The sequence below is a fragment of the Palaemon carinicauda genome, chromosome 2, assembly GCF_036898095.1.
Source record: "Palaemon carinicauda isolate YSFRI2023 chromosome 2, ASM3689809v2, whole genome shotgun sequence".
NCBI lineage: Eukaryota > Metazoa > Arthropoda > Malacostraca > Decapoda > Palaemonidae > Palaemon > Palaemon carinicauda.
Window position 1 is genome coordinate 152,014,633 of NC_090726.1, and position 22,019 is coordinate 152,036,651.

At 50.0% G+C, this 22,019-nt stretch overlaps 1 protein-coding gene across 3 annotated transcripts in view; it reads right to left on the reverse strand.

The window, feature by feature from the left end:
• c12.1 (spliceosome-associated protein CWC15) overlaps positions 1 to 21,736 on the reverse strand; it is a 57,997-nt gene extending 36,261 nt beyond the window's left edge. Inside the window, exons 1-2 of one of the 3 annotated variants that reach the window (XM_068359390.1) lie at positions 21,551 to 21,736; positions 8,742 to 8,786 (exon numbers count right to left, since the gene is read on the reverse strand). The gene's annotated coding sequence lies outside the window, so the exon portion shown is untranslated. The remainder of the gene's footprint in view (positions 1 to 8,741; positions 8,787 to 21,550) is intronic. The other 2 variants (XM_068359389.1, XM_068359391.1) reach the window with 2 other exon arrangements.
• Positions 21,737 to 22,019: the final 283 nt, after the last annotated feature.

Here is a 22,019-nt window from a genome sequence, read left to right on the forward strand (position 1 = left end):
TTACGGAACAAATAACTCTAAACATGAACTGCATTCACTAACCAGGTATTCAACTTGAAGTAAAAATGACAAATTCGGAGATAATTTGTATTTTTCCTAACCATACAAACCTTAGCTATTTACATTGGGTATTACCTTCGGCGTAGGTGAAATGACGAGCCATTAGATTTTAACAAGGGTTTCCTACCCCACGCTAGTTAGCAGGGGTAGGGGGAGGGGTAGCTTGCTACCCCTCCCTCCCTCACACACCGGTGAAATGTACCACTTCACTTAGAGGTAGGACTTGACTTGGGGGACAGGGCTGGCGTGCAAATATGTGTAAATAGCTAAGGTTTGTATGGTTAAGAAAAATACAAATTATCTCCAAATTTGTCATTTGTTCCGTAACCGAAATACAAACCACGCTATTTACATTGGGTGACTAACCCCTTAGGAAGGGTGGAAAGTCCCCAGCCATACTGGCTTTGGCTTACCCGGGGACTCAGAATCCGAGTGAGTCGCACTCGAGAAAAGGAGTCCCTGCACCTCACAAGTAGCAAGGAAACGTGTGGCCTACATAAGCTTGTGTGTGAAGGAAGAAAGTGTGACCCGTCCTAGGCAGTTGACCTGGAGTTCCAGAAGGAACACTGGGTTAGGACGTTCCCAATACCACCTCGTCAGGGTATGGGGGACGCGACAGTATTGACTCAATACTCGGAACACAAGGAAGCATGGTTTACCTGCAGAGGTTTGAGGTCAGCTATGCAGAGACCAGGATGCTGCTTCCCCAGTAAAGGGGATGATGAAGAAAAAAGTAAGGGCCAGACATACTTCTTTCGTTCATGCAGACTAAAACCTGATAACAATGCCCTCAACCTTCTGCTACCTGTCCAAAAAGGAGCCTGAGGTTATACCAGCTGTTGTGTAGCCACCACAGAGCGATAGAAAACGTATCGAGACTCCTGTGGGTCACGTCCTGCAGGAAGCGGGCTGTGAAGGTCATTAGACGCTTCCAGACTCCAGCTTGTAGCACCTGCGTCACAGAGTAGTTCTACTCGAAGGCGAGGGACGTTGCGATGTATCCGACATCGTGCTGTAGGGCGACATGACGGGGGAGGGTCTGGATTCAGGTCGAGATGAATGCCCTTGAGTCCGAGCTGAAGAGGTACACTGGCGACTCTCCCCTGTGGCCTCCCCGTGCTCCCAAACCGGCTTGCACGTGAGGACAAACTGCAGCTGTTCTCAAAGATAACCCGTCGATTCCTTTACTGGCAAGAAGGAGAAGGTCTGAGTCATCTGATACAGAATGGAGACTCGGAATCTTGAAAGAGTCGAACCGAAGGTCCGGGACTCCAAGATTCTGAGTCTAGAAAACAACTCAGGAGCGAACCTGAATGTTGCCTTCCCCATTCTCTTGAAAGGGCGGAGTCGTACGAGACCATGAAGATTGCTTACACACTGGCCGAGGCCAGAGTGAGCAGGAGCACCGTCCCCCAAGACGGAATACGATCAGAGGCCTGACGTAATGGTTCTTGAGAAGATCTCTTAAGGGACTAAAGCATCCAAAAAATGCTCCATGGAGGAGGTCTCACTCCGACTGGGGGCAGGGACGTTCGCAGCTTCGCATGAGCGAAGAAAGGTCCAGCGGGAAGGAAAATGTCTATTCCTCTCAGCCTGAAGGCCAGGGAAAAGGCTGAGCGATAGGCTTCACTGCCGAGAGTGGAAAAGAGTTTCCTCCCGCCGAAAAGCAATAACTCCGTTATTGCTGGAGAAGAGGCCTGAAGGGAAGAGGTATCTCTCCCACGACACCAACAACAGAAGACTCTCCACTTCGTCTGGTAGACCCCTGTGGATGACTATCGCAGGTGACACGACCTCCGCTCCGCGACTGTAGCGGGTTGTCTCTTCTTGAGGAGGCGGCGTAGTGTCTCCAGGCGTGAAGCCGAAGCGATGCAACGGCTCGTGAAAGATGTTGTAGTGTGGTTGTCTGAGTAGCCTGTGTTGTGGAAGAAGCTCTCCCGGGAGTTCCGTCAGGGGAAGCAGAGGGTCCGGAAACTGTTCTGCGTATAGTCACAGCGGAGCTCTCAGGGCCATCGAAAGGTTGACAAGACAACCTGGTCTTGTTGAGACCCATTCTCAACAGACAACAATGGTGGGAAGACGCAGGCGTCGATGTTGTCCCATCGTCACCGGAAAGCATCTTGCCCCAGAGTCTTGGGGTCTGAGACGGAAGGGAAGAGCAGCGGAAGCTTGAATTTCCTGGCTGTCGTGATCAGGTCCCCCAGGCCAGGACTTGCTGGTTACTATAGGCCAAAGACCCCCAGGTACTCTCTATCTGTGAGGCTCTGCTCAGATAGTCGGAGAAAACATTCCTCTGCCCGGAATGAGCGAGCCGATAGTGGTATTGAGAGAACCTCGGATCATCTCAGTATCTCTACTGCAAGATGCGAAAGTATGAAAATGCGCCTCACTGCTGGTTGGAATACGCCAGTACCATGAAGTTGTCGCGCACGGAGCGACTCGGCAGGAACTGTAGGATCTGTAGAGGGGCCAGACTACGGCCCCTAAGCCTGCCTGAATGATGGGGAGGTACCCTTCAGGTCCTGACCATAGGCCTGAACCGGAACATGCCCCCCCTTTTCTTTGATGAGTCCGAGAACAGCATCAAATGTGGGGGAAAGGACGAGAATAACCACTCCCATGCAAGAGGTTCCATAGGTCAACCCATTGCCGGTCTAAACGTTCCGCTGGTCCCATAGGGACCAGAAAGTCCGGTTAATCGTTGCTTGGATACCACCGGAACTTGGGCCGCCTCACAGGGAACTTATCCTGAGGCGACCGTTCGGAACTAGACGGGTCAATGAGGAAAAGAGACCCAGGGAACGTTCCAAGATAAGGCTGAAAGCTCTCCTTGACTGAGAACAGGTACTGCGACTCTCCTCGGCCTTGCCACAGTCAACTGAAGGGAAGGCTCGGAGAAGGAGGCAACAGCATCTGGTGTTCCCAGGCAGTCACCCATCCAAGTACTGACCAGACCCAACGTTGCTTAACTTCGCTGACTCAATATCATGGCTATATACTCCAGATGTTGAGGCAGAAGTAGAGAAGGCTCCTAGCAAATTACCATGATCCCTCACTCTTGGTAAAGACCCGGAAGCTTGCCCCGGCGTTGAGGAAGGTCGAACCCGAGCCTACCGGAGTTGACCAGACCTCCAAAAAGCGAAGGAGATGGAAGCCTGCTCCTGAGTGGCCATGAGGAAAGCAGGGAGAGTTCTCCTGAGAAAAACCTGCGATGCCGCGGGAGGATCGCCACACCGCATCTTAAGCAGGAACACCTGTAGTCTAGGCTGAATTCCAAGAGCTTCCTGGAAGATGGATGGAATGGAAACTGGAAGCACCCGTCCTTCCGATCCAGGGCCTAAGGAGTCCTGCAGCCTTGTTACCAGTCTGATCGACTCTGCTGTTCCACGCTGGACGAAGTTTGTTCGACAAACTTGATCAGAGCTGAGAGGTCGACGACGGAACTCCCGTTTCAGATGCTTTCCTACGAGAAAGGATCGACTGAAGAAGCCGGGGGGTGAAGCCGTCGACGACCCTATGGAGAACCTCCTCCTAAGGCATGGATCCTTCTGCCCAAACGGGCAAACATCTTGCCGACCCCATGGCATAGAGGCTCAGTGACACTGGATTCGCTGACAGTGACGGAGAGATAGTAAGAGCTAGGCGCGATATCCTTGGCTGATCACGGAGATCGTGCAGGAATCGACATCAGGAAGCTGTTATCCGGACGAGTAACCTTGGGCATCCCCCCAGCGTGAGACCTGCAAGGGGGGGTAGCCAATCCTAGAGTTTGTGAACTCTGCCGCTCCCTCTAGGATTATGCCTCCCCGGGAGAGCCTCCCGTGCTACCTGTCCCTGAATCCCTGACAGGAGGGGACTGCTATTGTACACCTTGTCTTAGCTGCCGTAGCCGGTCCGATAACTTAGGCTGACGAGGCTGAATGAAGAGGCGTTGGAGGCCTGCAGGGTCTGGAAGAAAGCGCCTTGGAAGAGTGAAAAACGGAAGTCGACTTCCTCCGCACAACAGCTGTCCATGTCTCTGTCCTTGGGCTCAAACAAGCTCTTCCCAAGGATGGAAGAGTGTCTGAGCTTGTCAACATCCACGGATGAGACACCCGAGGGGAAGCCCTCGGTCACTGCGTCTAGATGCTCCAGCATCGAGTTTGCCCACAAGTTCGAAACTTGGCGACGGAACGCAAAGGTGCTTGAGCCTGAGAGGAGGAAAGTACCTATGATCTTCCTGGAGCTTCCTTGTACAAAACCTCGGGTCGCAACCGAGGAGGGAAAGGACCTGGTAAGCCCCTTCCACGGGATGGAGAAGAGGAAGGGCTAAACCAGTCACCCCTTGCCCGACAGAGAAATCTCAAAAGGAAACTCCCTGGCAAGACCCTTCCATTGAGTGTCGAGGAGGAAGGGCTAACCCAGGTTCTAGAAAGAAGAATGTTGCTCAGACCTCTCTGAAGATTCTTCCTGCTCTTGCACGTGCCATGCTCTGCGTTTACGTGGTGAAGACCATGTTCTGGAAATACGCGCTCCAGAAGACTCGCCAGGCTGGCCGTGTTGCGAAACCCCGACGGGAATCGCGGTCGCAATCGCCCTGGCGCTCGCGCGATGGTAAATCAATTGTTCGCGCGTGGCCGAACGTGGAAGTGCCCGTGCGCGGGCACGCAGGAGCGCGGACGAAAGTGCGCGAGGGAGCGCACAAGGAGGGCGAGCGTGGTTGGAAGGGCAAGAGCTGGCGGTCGGAATCCGATAGTTCACAGGCGAGCGATGACCCGTAGGCAAGCAATGGCTACTGCAGGAATCGAGCCGGCGCTCGCGCGATGGAACACCGTCGGTTCGCGCGATGGAACACCGTCGGTTCGCGCGATGGAACACCGTCGGTTCGCGCGATGGAACACCGTCGGTTCGCGCGATGGAACACCGTCGGTTCGCGCGATGGAACACCGTCGGTTCGCGCGATGGAACACCGTCGGTTCGCGCGATGGAACACCGTCGGTTCGCGCGATGGAACACCGTCGGTTCGCGCGATGGAACACCGTCGGTTCGCGCGATGGAACACCGTCGGTTCGCGCGATGGAACACCGTCGGTTCGCGCGATGGAACACCGTCGGTTCGCGCGATGGAACACCGTCGGTTCGCGCGATGGAACACCGTCGGTTCGCGCGATGGAACACCGTCGGTTCGCGCGATGGAACACCGTCGGTTCGCGCGATGGAACACCGTCGGTTCGCGCGATGGAACACCGTCGGTTCGCGCGATGGAACACCGTCGGTTCGCGCGATGGAACACCGTCGGTTCGCGCGATGGAACACCGTCGGTTCGCGCGATGGAACACCGTCGGTTCGCGCGATGGAACACCGTCGGTTCGCGCGATGGAACACCGTCGGTTCGCGCGATGGAACACCGTCGGTTCGCGCGATGGAACACCGTCGGTTCGCGCGATGGAACACCGTCGGTTCGCGCGATGGAACACCGTCGGTTCGCGCGATGGAACACCGTCGGTTCGCGCGATGGAACACCGTCGGTTCGCGCGATGGAACACCGTCGGTTCGCGCGATGGAACACCGTCGGTTCGCGCGATGGAACACCGTCGGTTCGCGCGATGGAACACCGTCGGTTCGCGCGATGGAACACCGTCGGTTCGCGCGATGGAACACCGTCGGTTCGCGCGATGGAACACCGTCGGTTCGCGCGATGGAACACCGTCGGTTCGCGCGATGGAACACCGTCGGTTCGCGCGATGGAACACCGTCGGTTCGCGCGATGGAACACCGTCGGTTCGCGCGATGGAACACCGTCGGTTCGCGCGATGGAACACCGTCGGTTCGCGCGATGGAACACCGTCGGTTCGCGCGATGGAACACCGTCGGTTCGCGCGCGAGCGAAAATTGGAGCGTGGGCACGTGGGCGTGCGGTCGCGCGGGCACGTGAGCGTGCAGGCACGTGGGCGCGCGTACGAGCGCAGGCGGTCGGGAGACCGATGGCGCGTAGGCGGGCGATGGCGCGTTGACGAGCGATGGCGCGTTGACGAGCGATGGCGCGTCTTGGCGAGCGATGGCGCGTAGGCGAGTGAAGGCGCGTTGGCAAGCGACGGCGCGTTGGCGAGCGGTGGTGCGTTAACAAAACGCTAGCGCTCAGGCGAAGAATCGCGCATGCGCGTAGGAGATCACTGACGCGTAAGAGACTAGGGTTGACTAGCGCGCATCGCGCTAATCAGAAGGCGCGCAGGTGCATCAGGAAGGTGAGCGCTGATGCGAGCTGTCAATCAGGCAATCCTGGACGGTCAGGAAAAACCCGCTGGCGCCCATTGGTGCGTGGCAGGAAAGGGCGCGCAGATGTGCGCTGGCGATTGAAGAAAGCTGGCGCACAGAAGGACAGAAGTAAAGTTGAGCTCTGGCGAGCAGGAGGAAGATCTATGGCAAGACTCAGCTACCGGAGATCGTGGTCCACAGCAGGCGAGTGCTAGATCGCTACTGATGGTGTCCAGGGGACCTGTAACACGTAGAAGATCGATGGCGATCGTTGACGCGCAGGAGATGCTGACGAGCAGGCGAACGTTGACGCGTCTGAGGTCGCTGGCGAGCTGGTGATCGCTGGCGAGCTGGTGATCGCTGGCGAGCAGAAGGGCGACGCGTGGAATCCTGTGCGTACAGTAGCTTAGAAGAACGCGTAGGCGACCGCGAGCGTTGCTGCGCTGGAACAGGCTGACGAGCCGGATTGCGAGGGCGAGGAGAAGAAGAGTCTTTGTCCAAGACCTGAACCGAAGTTCTAGGTCGCACGGGCGAACGTGGGCGCACAGGGCGCGTATCAGGAACTGGAAGCGCATATGCGCTCTGACGGGCATGAGATCTAGAGCGCTCAGGAGACCGATGGCGCGCAGGGCGCACAACAGGAATAGCAGGATGTTCGGAGTCCTCAGGAGAGCGCTGGCGAGCAGTGGGGCGATGATCATCAGGTGAACGCTGACGAACAGGAGAGCGCTGGCGAACAGGAGAGCGCTAGCGATCAGGAGAACGCTGACGAGCAGGAGAGCGCCTGTGCGCTAACACTGCAGAAGGGCACGCAGGGGAACCCTGACACGCAAGGGAAGCACCCACACCGTGGGAGGCAACCCTTTGCCCCGAAGGGACCGTTGCCCGACGAGGTCAGACTGCTGTCCATCTGCACCAGGGGCGGAAGGTCAGGAAGGTGTTGGAGATCGATCCCCGGAGAGAACTAAGGAGGTAGGAGCTGCAGGCTGCATACGGAGAAGATTCAAAAAGGCGCCTCTTAACACCCTTATAAGGGGACGGGAGGCCCTTACGACGTAGCGGACGGTGAGCCTTACGGCGAAGGCAGCCAACAGCAACAACAGTAGAAGAGTCCTCTGAAGAGGAGTCTCTATGAGTGTACTCCCTCGCGAACAAAAGAGAAACACTTCGTAGAAGAGACGGGTCAGCCAGTGACCTAAAAAGAGCAATCCTCCAAAGAGGGGCTCCTGCAGTTGCCCAGCCCCTTGAGCGTAACTGCAGGTGCGACCGCTCAGCACCAAGAGCATAGTCGCACGAAATAAAGGCAAGAGGAGAACCCCCAAAGGGGAAAAACTCAAGCCTGGACAGGAAAACTTCCCTCGGAAGGAAAGTTACCCACCCAAGGAGGCGAGCCTCCTGAGTGTTCTAAAATGAACTGGAGAGCTGTCAATTGTCACGGGAGTACTTCCAGGAGAAGGAGACACGCCCCTGACGAAGATCTATAGGGGAGGCAGCAACAGCCGAATCCCCAGGCCTCAACAAGACAGCTCACTCCGTTGTCACATTACAGAAACGAACTAGATCGGTAACTGTGAAAAATAAAACAAAAATCATTAGTTAACATTCACTCCCCCGGGAAGACTCCGAAGAGGAATCCCGAGGGAAAAGAACACAAGAATTACACAACAGACGCGTGCCCACACAACCACTTACACTCACGGAAGGAGAGCTGTAACCAACACCGAATTATAACAATTATAATTATGTAACTATGTAATCATGTAATTTAAAAATGAATGAACACTAATAAAGAACGAAAACCCCGAAAGGAATCGTTCTACAAAAGCTGAAAAATCAACAAATACAATTAGATTCATAAACTAATTGAGACAAAACCTACGGCGTAGCAACCCCACCCACACGGGAAGGAAGCTACTCAGACGTAGTAAGGTAACGTAGTAAAGGGTAAACGCCCTCAAAAGAGAGAGAGAGAGAGAGAAAGACCGTAGTCAAACTCGAACGCGACCCATGAAATTACACTGTGGTGGCCTAACTGCCGAGGGTTACACGGAGATATCGTACACTACACACACAAGCACGAACTCTGAAAAGGAAACTTACTGATTTCTATACTCAAATATATACATAAACACGAAAAAATGTTTACATATATATTGAGTAAAAGAAAAGTAAGTGATTAAGTAAAGACACAACAAATAATGGCTGCCAAGCGAGGACGAAGACAGGCACGTCTGTCCATTGTCCGAGCCAAAAGTGAAGTGGTACATTTCACCGGTGTGTGAGGGAGGGAGGGGTAGCAAGCTACCCCTCCCCCTACCCCTGCTAACTAGCCCGGGGTAGGAAACCCTCGTTAAAATCTAATGGCTCGTCATTTCAGCTACGCCGAAAGTAATACCCAATGTAAATAGCATGGTTTGTATTTCGGTTACGGAACAAATAATGACTTACTTTATGGTCGGGACGTCGAAGGCCGGGGTCTTCTGGCAACTGTTGCTGTAGTGGAAGGTAGAGTTAAAAGTGTTAACTACATCTGGTGCACCGTGCTAATTTCCATGAAACTTCCCCTTGTCTTCTAAGTACGGATAAGTACAACCATTACACCTTTGTATGGGAAGTTCCATAATAGCACACGAAAGGAGTAGAATATGAATAAAGGCTTAACACGGACAATGGTTTTACAAGTTAAATGGCTTGGGAAGGGACTGATGCACTTTAAATTATAAGGATAGAAGGGGAAATATCAAACCCCCTCTGGAAACTTTCCATAAGTATGGGCACGTGATTGGTTAATGGAAACAGAACAGAGTCTACGAAGTAAACTTAAATGAGCTTGCATGGGAAACTTGTTCAGAGTAAGTATTTATGTGAAAGCTGGGTGTGATAAGGTAATAACAGGTATGATGGAAAAATAGTAAGTTGAAATGATGAGAATAATAAATATTATTTAATGGTAATAAATTGAAATGCCGTAACAACAGTTAAAAGGGGTATGGAAACAGAGATAAATACACAAGTGGGTATTGCATCAACGAAAAAATAACGTTATTGGAGGGGTAAAACCTTGTAGTATACTTGAACAACTAGGGTAAAAAAATATGTCCACGTGGGTATTGTATAAACACACGGTATTAGAGGAATGGTTAGGATAAAACGCAATATGCTCATGTGGGTATTGCATAAAAAAATGGGTACATACGGTATTAGAAGGGTCAGATCAAGAAGAATACTTGAATGTCGTGGGTAAAAATACTTGAATGACGTGGGGAAAAATAGGGAGGGATTATAAGGAAACAAGTAATCCTATTGATAAAAATAAGGGAGGGCGGGGTTTATGCGCAGATCTAAAACTGGTATGTACATATGAACGAACAGGAGCGAATACAACTGACCCGTAAAATGTCATCAAATAAATGAAAAGGTAAATATATAATTTAATTTCTAGCCAAATACATGAACCATGAATCTTTCCTATTCGCTATTTTGTGTTCTATGCATTTCTGACCTTGATTATCAGGGCAAACCACCCGTTCATGAGTTTTTGGACCCCCCTTATATAAAGACAACAGCGGGAAACCAGGGTTTTTTTGGGTGGGAAAATGTCATACACGAATGATTTACAACAATAATAATGGTCAGAAATGCCAAATAAGCCCAAGATAACCGTTGAAAAAATATATGGTTCATGTAAATGGCTGAAAACCGGCCAAACATGATTATTTAAGACTTTTGAGATTTGTAAAAGGGTACAGAACCCAACAAACCCACCTAACCTAGTAGTTCCCAGGTCACAACCCCTACGGGGGGGGGGGGGGGGGGGGGGGGGGGAAGAAAGCCCCCGGGCCCACCCTTCCCAGGTCACAACCGCTACCCAGACCCCCACCCCTTCCTAGGTCACAAACTAAAAGTAAATCACAAATTAGTCCTTACAATATGATAGAGTCAATAACAAATAAATCCTTCCATTATGAAAAAGTGAATCACAAATAATTCCTTACCTTATGATTGACACTGTCTTTACAATCTTTACAAGAGCTTTGCAGTAGAAAATGTGCTGGCCTTCCCTGAAAATTAAGTCAGAATTGGACCTTTGAGGCATTATTTCGCTGTTATTCTTTAATTACACATGAGTAACAATAGCTTTACACTGAACAACGAGCATTTCCACCATGATCAATTGCCGACGTAAACGAAATTACGCTAAATTTCCAAGTAGATTGATGTGCTTCCCTTAAGTTCCATCTTGGAAATGTCTTTACGAGATGGTGGTTAAGTGGAAACTGAACACGGTGGGAAAAAAATGGCTGTTGTAGAACAACATCCAGGAACTTATGAAGAAGTACTTATAAGCTGTTAAATGGTTTAAAAAACCACCTGACAAATACGTCATGCAAATACACAGAAAGCTCCCCAAAGCATAGGAAAAAACGTATGCGCAATAAGTCCCCTTCAGTCTCTCGGATGTAAACGATGGACTTAGAGTGAAATACATACTCCCCATTTAAATAGACCGATACGTAGGTTATTATGCCCCAGCCCCAATTAAACATATACAGTAGAGAAAAATACCAAACTAACCAGCACTCGTACATTTCTTATAGCAAATTCCAGTTTCACTAGAAATTAGAGTATCATATTAACCAAATGAAAAATATATGGTTAGTATAAGATATAAATAATTTGTGCATTTTTCCTTGGATTTAATATACGACCAAGAACATAATCTATGGTGAAAATCACAAATTTTAAGTAATTTGTATTTTTCCTAACATACTTACCGAGAAACACTTTCTTAGGAGTCACTGGTGGCTCCTCTCTTAACGACCAGAGATTTGCGTAGTTTACCCTACACCCACCTTCTAAGTGACTTGGTAGCGGAAGAGAACGTGACCTGGGGCAATGACCGAGGTCGGCCAAGAGGCCACGCTCTCACTCTAGGCAGTATGTTTTATGTAAGGAACAATACTCTAGGACTGTAAGGCACTGCGGGGACGGTTGGGGGGGCCATAACCCGAAAGTGTTTCTCGGTAAGTATGTTAGGAAAAATACAAATTACTTAAAATTTGTGATTTGTTCCAACACAGATACTTACCTCGAAACACTTTCTTAGGAGACTTATACCTTAGGAGGAGGGAGTGCCCGAAGCCCAAGACCTCGATGGACAGTAGGATAAACTACACAAAATACTCATTAAGTGTGGTAACACTTACCCTTCTGTAATTTCTTCGTTGTGCTTGTTGTATAATGTCGAATCTGGCGCCTTGAACGGTGATCGACGTTAATAGGATCGACTGCTAATACGAGAAATAGAGAGAAAAATAGGAAGAGAGGGGGATAGAAAACGTTATTGTGTCTGGATCCTCTATATTTCGCGATTGAGCCTGGGGCTTGAGCCGTTAAATCGCGTGAAGGGCTGAGATGATCGGCCCAATGGAAAACCCGTCCAGGAATTTCCTCGTAAAATCTTCAAGATAATGAGCGGTGAAGGTCGACTGGTTGGACCAAGTTCCCGCTCGGAGCACTTGTGCCACCGACATGTTTCTCTCGAATGCCAGGGAGGTGCTTATGCCCCTAACATCGTGAGCCCTGATCTTCCCCGGTGTTGGAAGTCTCTCTATTGAGTAGGCTCTCATTATGACCTGTCTGAGCCAGAATGAAACTGTATTCTTCGATATCCCCTTTTTCGTTTGTCCCCAGGAAACGAATAGGTTCTTAACCGAGGGGCGGGTGCCTGCCGTACTCTTGAGGTACTTCCTAAGTGCCCTAACTGGGCACAGTCTCAGGTCCTCTTGGTTCCCTACGTTCGTAATAGTAGGGATAGAAAAACTCTCGAACCTAGGGTCCCACACCGAGGGGTTCTGAGTCTTGGCCACGAAGGAGGGAACAAACTTCAAGGTGACCTCTTTCCATCCCCTTGAGTGTTCTACTTCGTATGACAACCCGTGTATTTTGCCTACTCTCTTAGCTGAAGCCAACGCTAGTAAGAAGACTGTCTTGAGGGTGAGGTTCTTGTCCACGATGTCCTTCATTGGTTTGAAAGGGGGTTTTCGGAGCATATCTAGAACCCTCGCTAAATCCCAATTTGGGATTCTCGGGGCGGAAGGAGGGCAGGCTTGCTCGAAAGCCTTAATGAGCATAGAAATGTGCTTGGAGGCGCCCAAGTCTATACCCTTGAGAAGGAAGACTTGACCCAGGCCCGCCCGAACTCCCTTAATAGCTGTTACTGACATGGCCAACTTATCCCTGAGATGAACCATGAAGTCTGCTATAATAGGCACGGACGCTTCTAAGGGCTCTATCTCCTTGTCCCTGCACCACTTAACGAACACCGCCCACTTAGACTGGTAGACGGCTGCGGAAGATTTCCGCAGGTACAGAGACATTCTCTTGGCTGTTTTACTAGAGTACCCTTGTTTCTTCAGGAGGCGCTGGATAACCTCCAGGCGTGTAGACAAAGGGCCTCCGGGTTTCCGTGAAACCTCTGAAAGTGAGGTTGTCTTAGTAGGTCTGATCTGACGGGCAGAGGCCAGGGAGGAAGAGTGGCGAGGTTCTTTAGGTCTGCGAACCAATCCCTCTCTGGCCACCAGGGCGCTACCAAAGTCATCCTTAGGTTGGTTGCTGCTCGTACTGTACTCTGTTGAGGACTTGTCTTATTAGGGAGAAGGGGGGAAAGGCGTAAACGTCCAGGCCGTCCCACTCGTGTTGAAAGGCGTCTTCCATTGCCGCCTTCGGGTCTGGGACAGGAGAACAAAATACGGGGAGTTTGGCGTTCCACCTTGTTGCAAACACGTCCATTACCGGAGACCCCCACATCTGGATAATGTGGCTTGCCACTTGTGGGTGTAGGGACCACTCTGTCGCTACTACTTGACCCGCCCTGCTGAGGCCGTCTGCTAGGACGTTCTTCTTCCCCGAAATGAACCTTGCCGTCAGGTTGACGTCCCACTTCTCTGCCCACCTTAGGATTTGAAGGGCCAGATCGCACAATTCCTTCGACCTCAGTCCCCCCTCCTTCTTCACGTATGCAACCACGGTTGCGTTGTCTGACATTAGGGCTACCGAGTTTGCCCTCATGTCCTCCTCGAAGTGGTAGCAGGCTTCCTGGACTGCTTTCATTTCTAGGACATTGATGTGGAGGGACTTCTCTTCTTCCGTCCACGTTCCCTTTGCAGTCCTTTCCCGGAGGTGAGCTCCCCACCCTTCCTTCGATGCGTCTGTGAAGAGAAGGAGCTCCAGAGGTTGGTTGGAAAGTGGCATCCCTCTCAGGGTGTGTGAGCGATCCTGCCACCATTCTAAGGCCCGTTTGGTCTCCTGAAGGACCGGTACTACTATGTCCGAGGAACTGTCCTGGTTCCACCGTTCTTTTAGGTTCCACTGAACCACCCTCAGGTGCTGTCTTCCGTGGGGAACCAGCTTCTCCAGGGACACAAGGTGTCCTACCAACCTCTGCCAATCCTTCGCTCTTCTGGGTTGTCCTCGAAGGAAGGGCAGGAGCACCCGGTCCAGGTTGTCTAGTCTGTCTGAGGACGGAAATGCCTTGACTTGTAAGGAGTCGAGTACTATTCCCAGGTACGTCGTCTTGTTGGCTGGGGTTAGCTGTGACTTCTCCAAGTTGACCATGATGCCCAGGTCTTTGCACAAACGTAGAAGATCCTCTCCTTGTAGTTTCAAGTCTTCCCTTGAGGATGAAAGGAGTAGCCAGTCGTCCAGGTATCTGGTAAGTCGAATTCCCCGTTCGTGTGCCCAAACGGAAACCATCGTGAACACTCTCGTGAATACCTGGGGGGCTGTTGAAAGACCGAAACACAAGGCCTTGAATTGCAACACCTGGGCACCCCACTTCACCCGGAGAAACTTCCTGCTTGACGGGTGGACGGGTAGCTGGAAGTAGGCGTCCTTGAGGTCTACAGATATCATAAAGTCCCCTTCCCTCAAGGACGCCATGACCGTCTTTGGTGTATCCATCTTGAATGGTATCTTCTTGATGAACCTGTTGAGGGCTGACAGGTCTATTACTGGTCTCCAACCTCCCGTTGCTTTCTCCACTAGGAACAGGCGGCTGTAGAATGCCGGACCCGGCAAGTCCACTGCTTCCAGAGCTCCTTTTTGCAACATCTTGTTGACCTCTTCGCCGAGTGCAGCTCTCTTCGCTGGGCCCTAAGACACCAACCAGTCTGCCTGGGACGCTGGGATCAACGGGGGTGGTTGTTCCAAGAACGGGATCCTGTAGCCCTCTCTCAGAACGGAGACTGTCCACAGGTCTGCTCCGTGGAGCTTCCATGCTTGCCATGTCAGACTGAGGCATCCCCCTACCAGAGGCTTGGGCAGGGAAGGGGGGCCTCCCATCTTATCTCCTATGGGAGGAACGGCCTGCTCGGCCTCTCCTGGAGGAGGAATAGGAGTTCCTATACGGGGGTGGTGCCGAGGAGGATCCCCTTCGGAAGGGATTCGTCGAGGAAGGCCACAGCCCCGACGGGGGTTCACGTCTTCCCTGGGCCGGGAAGGATCGCACAGTCACAGGTGCTTCCGTCACGGGCCTCCTGAAGGCCGGGCGACGCGCCGTCTGGGGCTTCAGGCCAGAGAGTTTCCTTTTTTTGGCCAGTTTCTCCATTGTTTCCTCTGCCTTCTTCGTTGGGAATACAGTAGTTGGTCTCCCCAGACGGAGCTATATTTCAACGCTCGAGCTTCCCTTTCGGGGATCTTGACCGGAAGATTCTTGAGCAGGGCGTCTCTTCTCCGCAGGACCCAGTTAGCCGAGAGAGCCAAGGACTGGAATGTCATGAACTTAAGGGCTCGGCTACCCGACTCTAGCAACTGGTTCAGAGCCTCCCGTTTTGCAGGCTCCATAGAGTCCGTAGGGATCTGGGTGCCGACCAAGGTGGTGGCCCACCAATCCAGCCAGGACGCCACGTTCACCAGGTCCTTGGACATCTCCTCCATCATAGCTGCCTCGGGTTGGGAGAAGAATGTAGAGGCCGAGGCTGCCCTCTCGTCCGAAACACCCTGGCACAGGATGTCAATAGATTCCACCGTCATGCAGGGGCCACTCGTCCTGCCCTCTAAGGAGTAGTATTTAGTCTGAGATTTAAGTCCTTGCAACAGTTTCGCCGAACTATATCCCCTGGCGGAGTCGATATTCCGTACGATAACTTTATCGATATGAGCCCTTCCGATTCCCACATTCCTGGCCTCTGGTAGGGAGAGAGAGGATTTCTTCTGGGTAGGGGCGTCGAAGAACTTATTCAGGCCAAAGGTCCACGTTTCCACTTCCTGAGGGGCGGGTTCCACCAAGCCATTGTACCCCCTGATCAAGGCTAGGACTCTCCTGTAAGCAGAGTCCTCCCCCGCCGACGTCTCACCCTCTCTTTCCTCTGACCGACGGGGAGAGGCGTGTGCACGGGAACCTTCGTGCCGACGGGAGCCCTCGTGCCGACGGGACCCTCGGTCCCTCCGCTCATCGACGTCCAGTACTTCTCTCCTCCTCGAGGTCTTTTTGGGCGAGACGGTTTCCTCCGTGAGAGCCCTCGAAGGGGATGCCCGTCCCCGAGTAGCTTCACGATGGGGGGACCTGTCGAGGCTGCCCATCCTCGAGGACGACTCCCCCTGCTGGGCGGATTGAGTGTCTCTCGGACGGGACTTAGACCTGGAAGACGAAGGTGCCCGTCCCCGTTCATCTTCTCGATGGGGAGGCCTGTCGCGGCTCCCCATCCTCGATGACGAATCCCTCCGCTGGGCGGATTGATTGTCTCTCGAACGGGACTTAGGCCTGCAAGTAGCGGTCCTCCGTTCATCGGGGGACTCCCTGGCGAGGCACTTGGAGGCCCTTCTAGGAGGACTGTCTCCCTCCCGCTCAGGTGTCGCCCTAACGGGTCTGGCCAGGCCCTCCGTACACTTGCTAGGGACGAAAACCCACGTCCCCTGCGGTAATACTGGTCTCCTGCTTTTGGGTGGAGGGGAGCGGGGGCTTCTCGTGCCCCGAGAACGTGTGGGAGACCGCGAAGGGGAGTTCCTCCGCACGGAATGATCCCTCTTCCTCCTCTGACGTCTTCGACGGTCCCTGCTCGAGGAATCAGATGAGTCGCGCCCCAAGGAGTAGATCTCCTCGCAATATCGAGACCTTGAACACGACTTTGGCTTCTTGGGGCTCCTCCGCAGCCCCGATGTAGAAGGAATTGGCCGATGATCCTGAAGAGTTGCCTTCGTCGGTAACCACGCGGAGGGGCAAGGAATGCATGAGAAGGCCTCACTGAGCCCTTCCTCGATGTCCAGTGGGGACCTCATAGGCGTCCTTGGTAAGTCCCACGCCAAAGGGTCCTCCTGCGGGGATTCTTCTCTGCCGACGGCGCCTTCCGTGGCTGATGCCCCTGAAACAATTAGCCATGGATCTGGAGAAGAAAATGCAGCATTATTAGACCACATGGGGTCCTCCGTAGCGACGCGGCCCCTATATGAGAGAAGCCCGTCCTTCAGAGCACCACTACACTCACCTACAGGCGCCGTCAACGCCTTAGCAAAAGACGATTCAACCGCACTATCACTCTCCCGGGAAGGATGCGCCATCCGTTTACCTTTCAAGGACTTACCTTTTCCTTAACTTGGGTAGGGGAAGAAGGATACACTCTACCTGCCCCTTCTCCTGCCGAAGTCGCGGGGGAAGAAACGCTTGACTTCCGTGGTGATCTCTTCGTCGCCTTCTTCTTCTTCTTGGTGGCGAACCTCACCCACTGAACTTCACTCCATTCCGCACATTCGGGACACGTGTCCAACGAAGAACAGGCTTTGCCCCTGCACGAGGTACACAACGTATGCGGGTCTACCTCAGGCTTGGACAGGAAAGCCCCACACGCCTTACCGGCTCTAGGCCCAGGACAACGGCGAACAGGCTCCATAGCCTAACACAAAGAATCGCAATACACAAGAACGCGAAAAAGGGAAAGTACTGAAACACTAGTAAAGCACAAGGGGTTGAAAGCTAAAGCACGTAGTAAAGGCACTGAACACTTGCTAAAGAACCACGACCATGTGGGAAGCACGTAGAATCGAACAAAGGGGGTCACACAGAGAACTAAGGAGCGGTGTGTGCACACAACGCGACCAGAAAACATACTGCCTAGAGTGAGAGCGTGGCCTCTTGGCCGACCTCGGTCATTGCCCCAGGTCACGTTCTCTTCCGCTACCAAGTCACTTAGAAGGTGGGTGTAGGGTAAACTACGCAAAACTCTGGTCTTTAAGAGAGGAGCCCCCAGTGACTCCTAAGAAAGTGTTTTGAGGTAAGTATCTGTGTTGGAACAAAAAAGGTTTGTTTTACCATTATATACTGTTTCCCCAGTATGTTTTCCCCACCCAGAACCCTGAGTTCCCACTGGGGGTCCCCCATTATCGGCAAAATATATATATATATATATATATATATATATATATATATATATATATATATATATATATGGGGTGTCTGTAGTTTTTGGGGACAGGGCGATATCTTTCTTATTACTAGCCAAATCGTTTTTCATTATGGGGAAGATGTTCTTTACAATGATCCAACATACTGTACCATAATATGATGTTATTTTATCATTTTGAATAATATCATAAATTACCTTTACCACGGCAATATTTTCTAAGTTCAGCACCGTCCGAACGCAAGTCACGGGTAGCTCCTGCTTAGTTTCCAACTTTCCCGATAGATAGAGCCCGTGTCATCCCCAGTCTAAGAAACGTTCGGTTTTACAATTTAATACTGTCCCGTCACTCTACATATTTACTCCTTTAGTTAAGTTTGTAGTTTTTAGGGACACGTCATTTATAGTGACATTTGATACTTCTAGGATAATTATCATGAAATGTTAGGTTAGGGAAAGGTCGTTACAATGCGTCGTCCGCTGAAGCCACGGCCAACTTACTCGATCATAAAATTTCCCGCAAGCATTGTTTCCGTTTGGCGGTGCTCGGTTCGCCTATCAGCTGGTGGTGCAAGCTTGAACAGTTATCGATGTTCGGACTTATGTTTTCACTAATTCCAACAATCTTCATTTTTAACCTCTTGTTAAGATTATTATTTCGTTGGGACACGTCCTGAAATTATGCCGAATAATAATTTGTTTTATATACAACCAAAGGTTAGGTTAGCCAACATCTAGTTAAGATATTTCGGTAGATAAAGCGTGTCAAACAAAGCAACCGAACTAACCCTTTCGTTGGCCGCGTGATTTCAAATTTTTAACCCCCCCCCCACATGACCCAAGATTGACCTGGAGTCGACCCTTTCCAACTCTAACCGCCGTAATGGATAGACGTGTTACGTACAGTTTCTCTTTGATGATGTTGCTGAGTTTATCACTCATATTGATCAAATTGATAAGATTAAGACTCTAAGGTATATACCCCTACGTAATTTTACTCAAGTTGCCCCCGAATTTTTTCATTATTTATTTCGAGAAGGGCTCTTAGGTGATTTTAGGGGTCCATGTGAGAAGTGTAAAATTGGAGAAGGCGCAAGAACCGGAGGATTTTGGGTTTAGCGACATCGAATTTTAAGGTAAGCCTGAGTAACTTTTATTATGACAACGTGGTTAAGATATAATTTTGGGTGCTGCCCATACCTTTTTTTGTGTAGTAGAGAGACTTACGAAGGGGGTCCGGGGGCTCGCCCCGGGTAGGGGTAGTGACCTGAGAACTACTAGGTTTGGTTAGGTTGGGTTTGTGGGGTTTGTATATTAGCGACAGTGGTTGGGGGGTCCCCACGGTTAGGTCACGAGGAAGGTAAGGACATGGCTTGTAGGCCAGGTTAGGAGGGGAATTTTTGGTTAATTGTCCATTTTTCTCGCACGTTTCCGACATCCATGACCAGAGTGGTCCTAGTATGAAGATTGTTGGGTCAAGCATTTACAAAACTAGTGAATTTAATATTTCATTCCGTGATCATTCCCGCGAAAAAGAGCAGATTTCGGACTTTTTTTTCTCGCACGTTTCCGACATCCATGACCAGAGTGGTCCTAATATGTAGATTGTTGGGACAAGCATTTGCAAAACTAGTTAATTTAATATTACTTCATTCCGTGACCATTCCCGTGAAAAATAGCCGATTTCGGACTTTTTTTTTACTCAATTTTCGGCCAGTCAAAACAAGTGGGATGTATGTATGATAGCGGCAACCTGTATGTATTATTGTCTAACTTCGAATACGGCTTGTAAGTTAGGTTGGGGGGAAAGTTTAGGTTAGTTGATGTCCATTTTCAATCCACACTGCAGGAACTGGCTGCTAAAATACAAAGACTCCAAATAAGTATCATTTTCGGAGGGAAGGAGTGTTTTTCTATAAGGAAAATTTGATCTGGGATGTAAGTATGATAGCAGCCACCTGCTTGTATGATGATGGCTATCTTAGAATATGGCAGCCTAAGGGAGGTTGCAGGGGGGATTAGCGCCCCCCCCCACCCCCCACCTGCGTGGTAGGTAGGTAAGGACATGTCTTGTAGGTTAGGTTAGGTGGGGGAAATTTAGACGAGTTGATGTCCATTTTTCAAGCAAACGTAAGGAACTGGCTGCTGATATACATTGGCTCCTTTGATTTTTAGGAGCCTTTGTAGGGTGACGGCCAGGTCCGTTTTCAACCATAGAAAATGGGAATATTATAAAGTGGGGTGGACTGTGGCCGCCGTTCTAAAATCGAGTTCGTAGAAAACTGGAACATCCTGAACTGTGGCCATCGTTCTAAAAACGATTTTGGCGGGAGAAGCTAACTTAAAAAACCCACCTAACCTATGCTAAAAGCCGTATCCTTACCCGGGGGGGCGAAGCCCGGACCCCCCCCCCCCCTTATACAACAGTTTCCTTGCCTACGAGTACGACGGGAGAAGCTAACTTAAAAAACCCACCTAACCTATGCTAAAAGCCGTGTCCTTACCTACGAGTACGAAGGGAGAAGCTAACTTAAAAAACCCACCTAACCTATGCTAAAAGCCGTGTCCTTACCCGGGGGGGGGCTGCGCCCCCCCAAGACCACCCCCCCTTACACAACAATATAATTAACTACATAGTTAAATACTGAAATCCATGTGTACTTACATGATTAATATTCGTAATCGCTGAATTCCGAATCTTCGGGAGGCGCGCTGACGATCTTCTTTCTGACTTTCGATGGGCGGGATGGACGGCGAATGGTGTATTGGGAAAATTTATAAACAAAACCACAGATGAGGATAAAAATATCCTGGCACGACAACTGGGATTTTTCAAAAAAACTGTCTCGTTTCAAACTAATCTTTTTCCGGCACTTATGATAATTACACCGCCACAAGTACGTGTTTTCACCGGTTCTTGATTTGCTGTCGTACTTCTTAGTGACTACGCCGATATTGCAACTAGAACACACACCGGAAAAATCACCTAACAGGCCTTTGAAATACAAATAATCACTGAAATTGTTAGTGGCCATGAAACTGAACACTTGAAAAAAAGTAGGGTCGTTAATTTGGTCGAAATCAATTATATCTACAGAAACACGAGATGTAGCACCGGACGACATGGTGTCTGCACTAGAAAGAACGAGCGTGCTTCGTGTGAGGTATGGTATGATCGAGATTTTTTAATTCTTGAATTCTGATTGGGCAAAAAAATGCCTGTAGGCTAATCCGCAGGTCAAGTGGGGTCTCATCGGGTCGTTTCAAAAGTACCGCGGCCGCGATTAGTTCGGTAATTTGTCACTACAGCGGTGCTATCGCTATCGTAACGCCAACTACAGCTAGTTTTTTGAACTACGGGAGCGAGAAGATTCGTGGCCAGAGTAAGAACTCGAGCCACATAAATTTTCAGGTAATTTAGGGTTTTCGGCAAAAAACATAAAAGTGTGCGTTTAAGCACATATTTAAGATCCGTAGACCATTTCCAAACGATCTTATTCTATACAAGATAACAGTGGGAGCGATAATAAACAAAATATGGGGGGGTGGCCGTAGCGCTATAAACTACCCGATTTTTACTAGGAAAGGTTTCCCTGTCCGAAAATACAGTAATACCGAGTGAGCAACTTATCATGACAGTTAAGGTTTAATTTCGAGGAATACTCAGTTACTTCCAGAACCAGGCGAATGGATGTCTCTAATGGCAAAAAAGCAGTAATAAATAACTTGGGTCTGTGAACGGTAGCTCAACCCCAGGATATTCATCACAATACAACAGTGGGCACAAGCCTAGCCTAATTATCACAGTATACAGCTAAAATTGGCCATTTCCGATTAATCATATAACATTGAACAACTTACCTGTCTTTGCTAATAATGGTTCGCAAATTCTGCTCTCCTTTTTTAGTTCTTAAGGTGTTGTTTACTTTCCCGAATTAGTGAATGGGAATAATCAATGCTTACCGAATCACAAGTAAAGAACGAACAAAGCCTAGATACTGTAGTAGGTAGGTAACCCGTTATAGTACGACCCCGATGGCAACAGTAATAGTAAGGGTAACACTTATAACGGCACGTTATTAGCCTTTTTTTTTAATTGCTCAATTACCTTGGTAAAGTTTTATTTCCTTATGATACATAAAATATTTCTTCACTACATTCTTTTCACTGATATTTGTAAAAGCTAAATTACTACCAATTATTTCACCCTTATTTTCCTTGTATAACTGCTGTGTGATTGTGCATTGAATGAAAGGCTATGATTTATGCCTCTTCTGCCCATTATTATTATTATTATTATTATTATTATTATTATTATTATTATTATTAT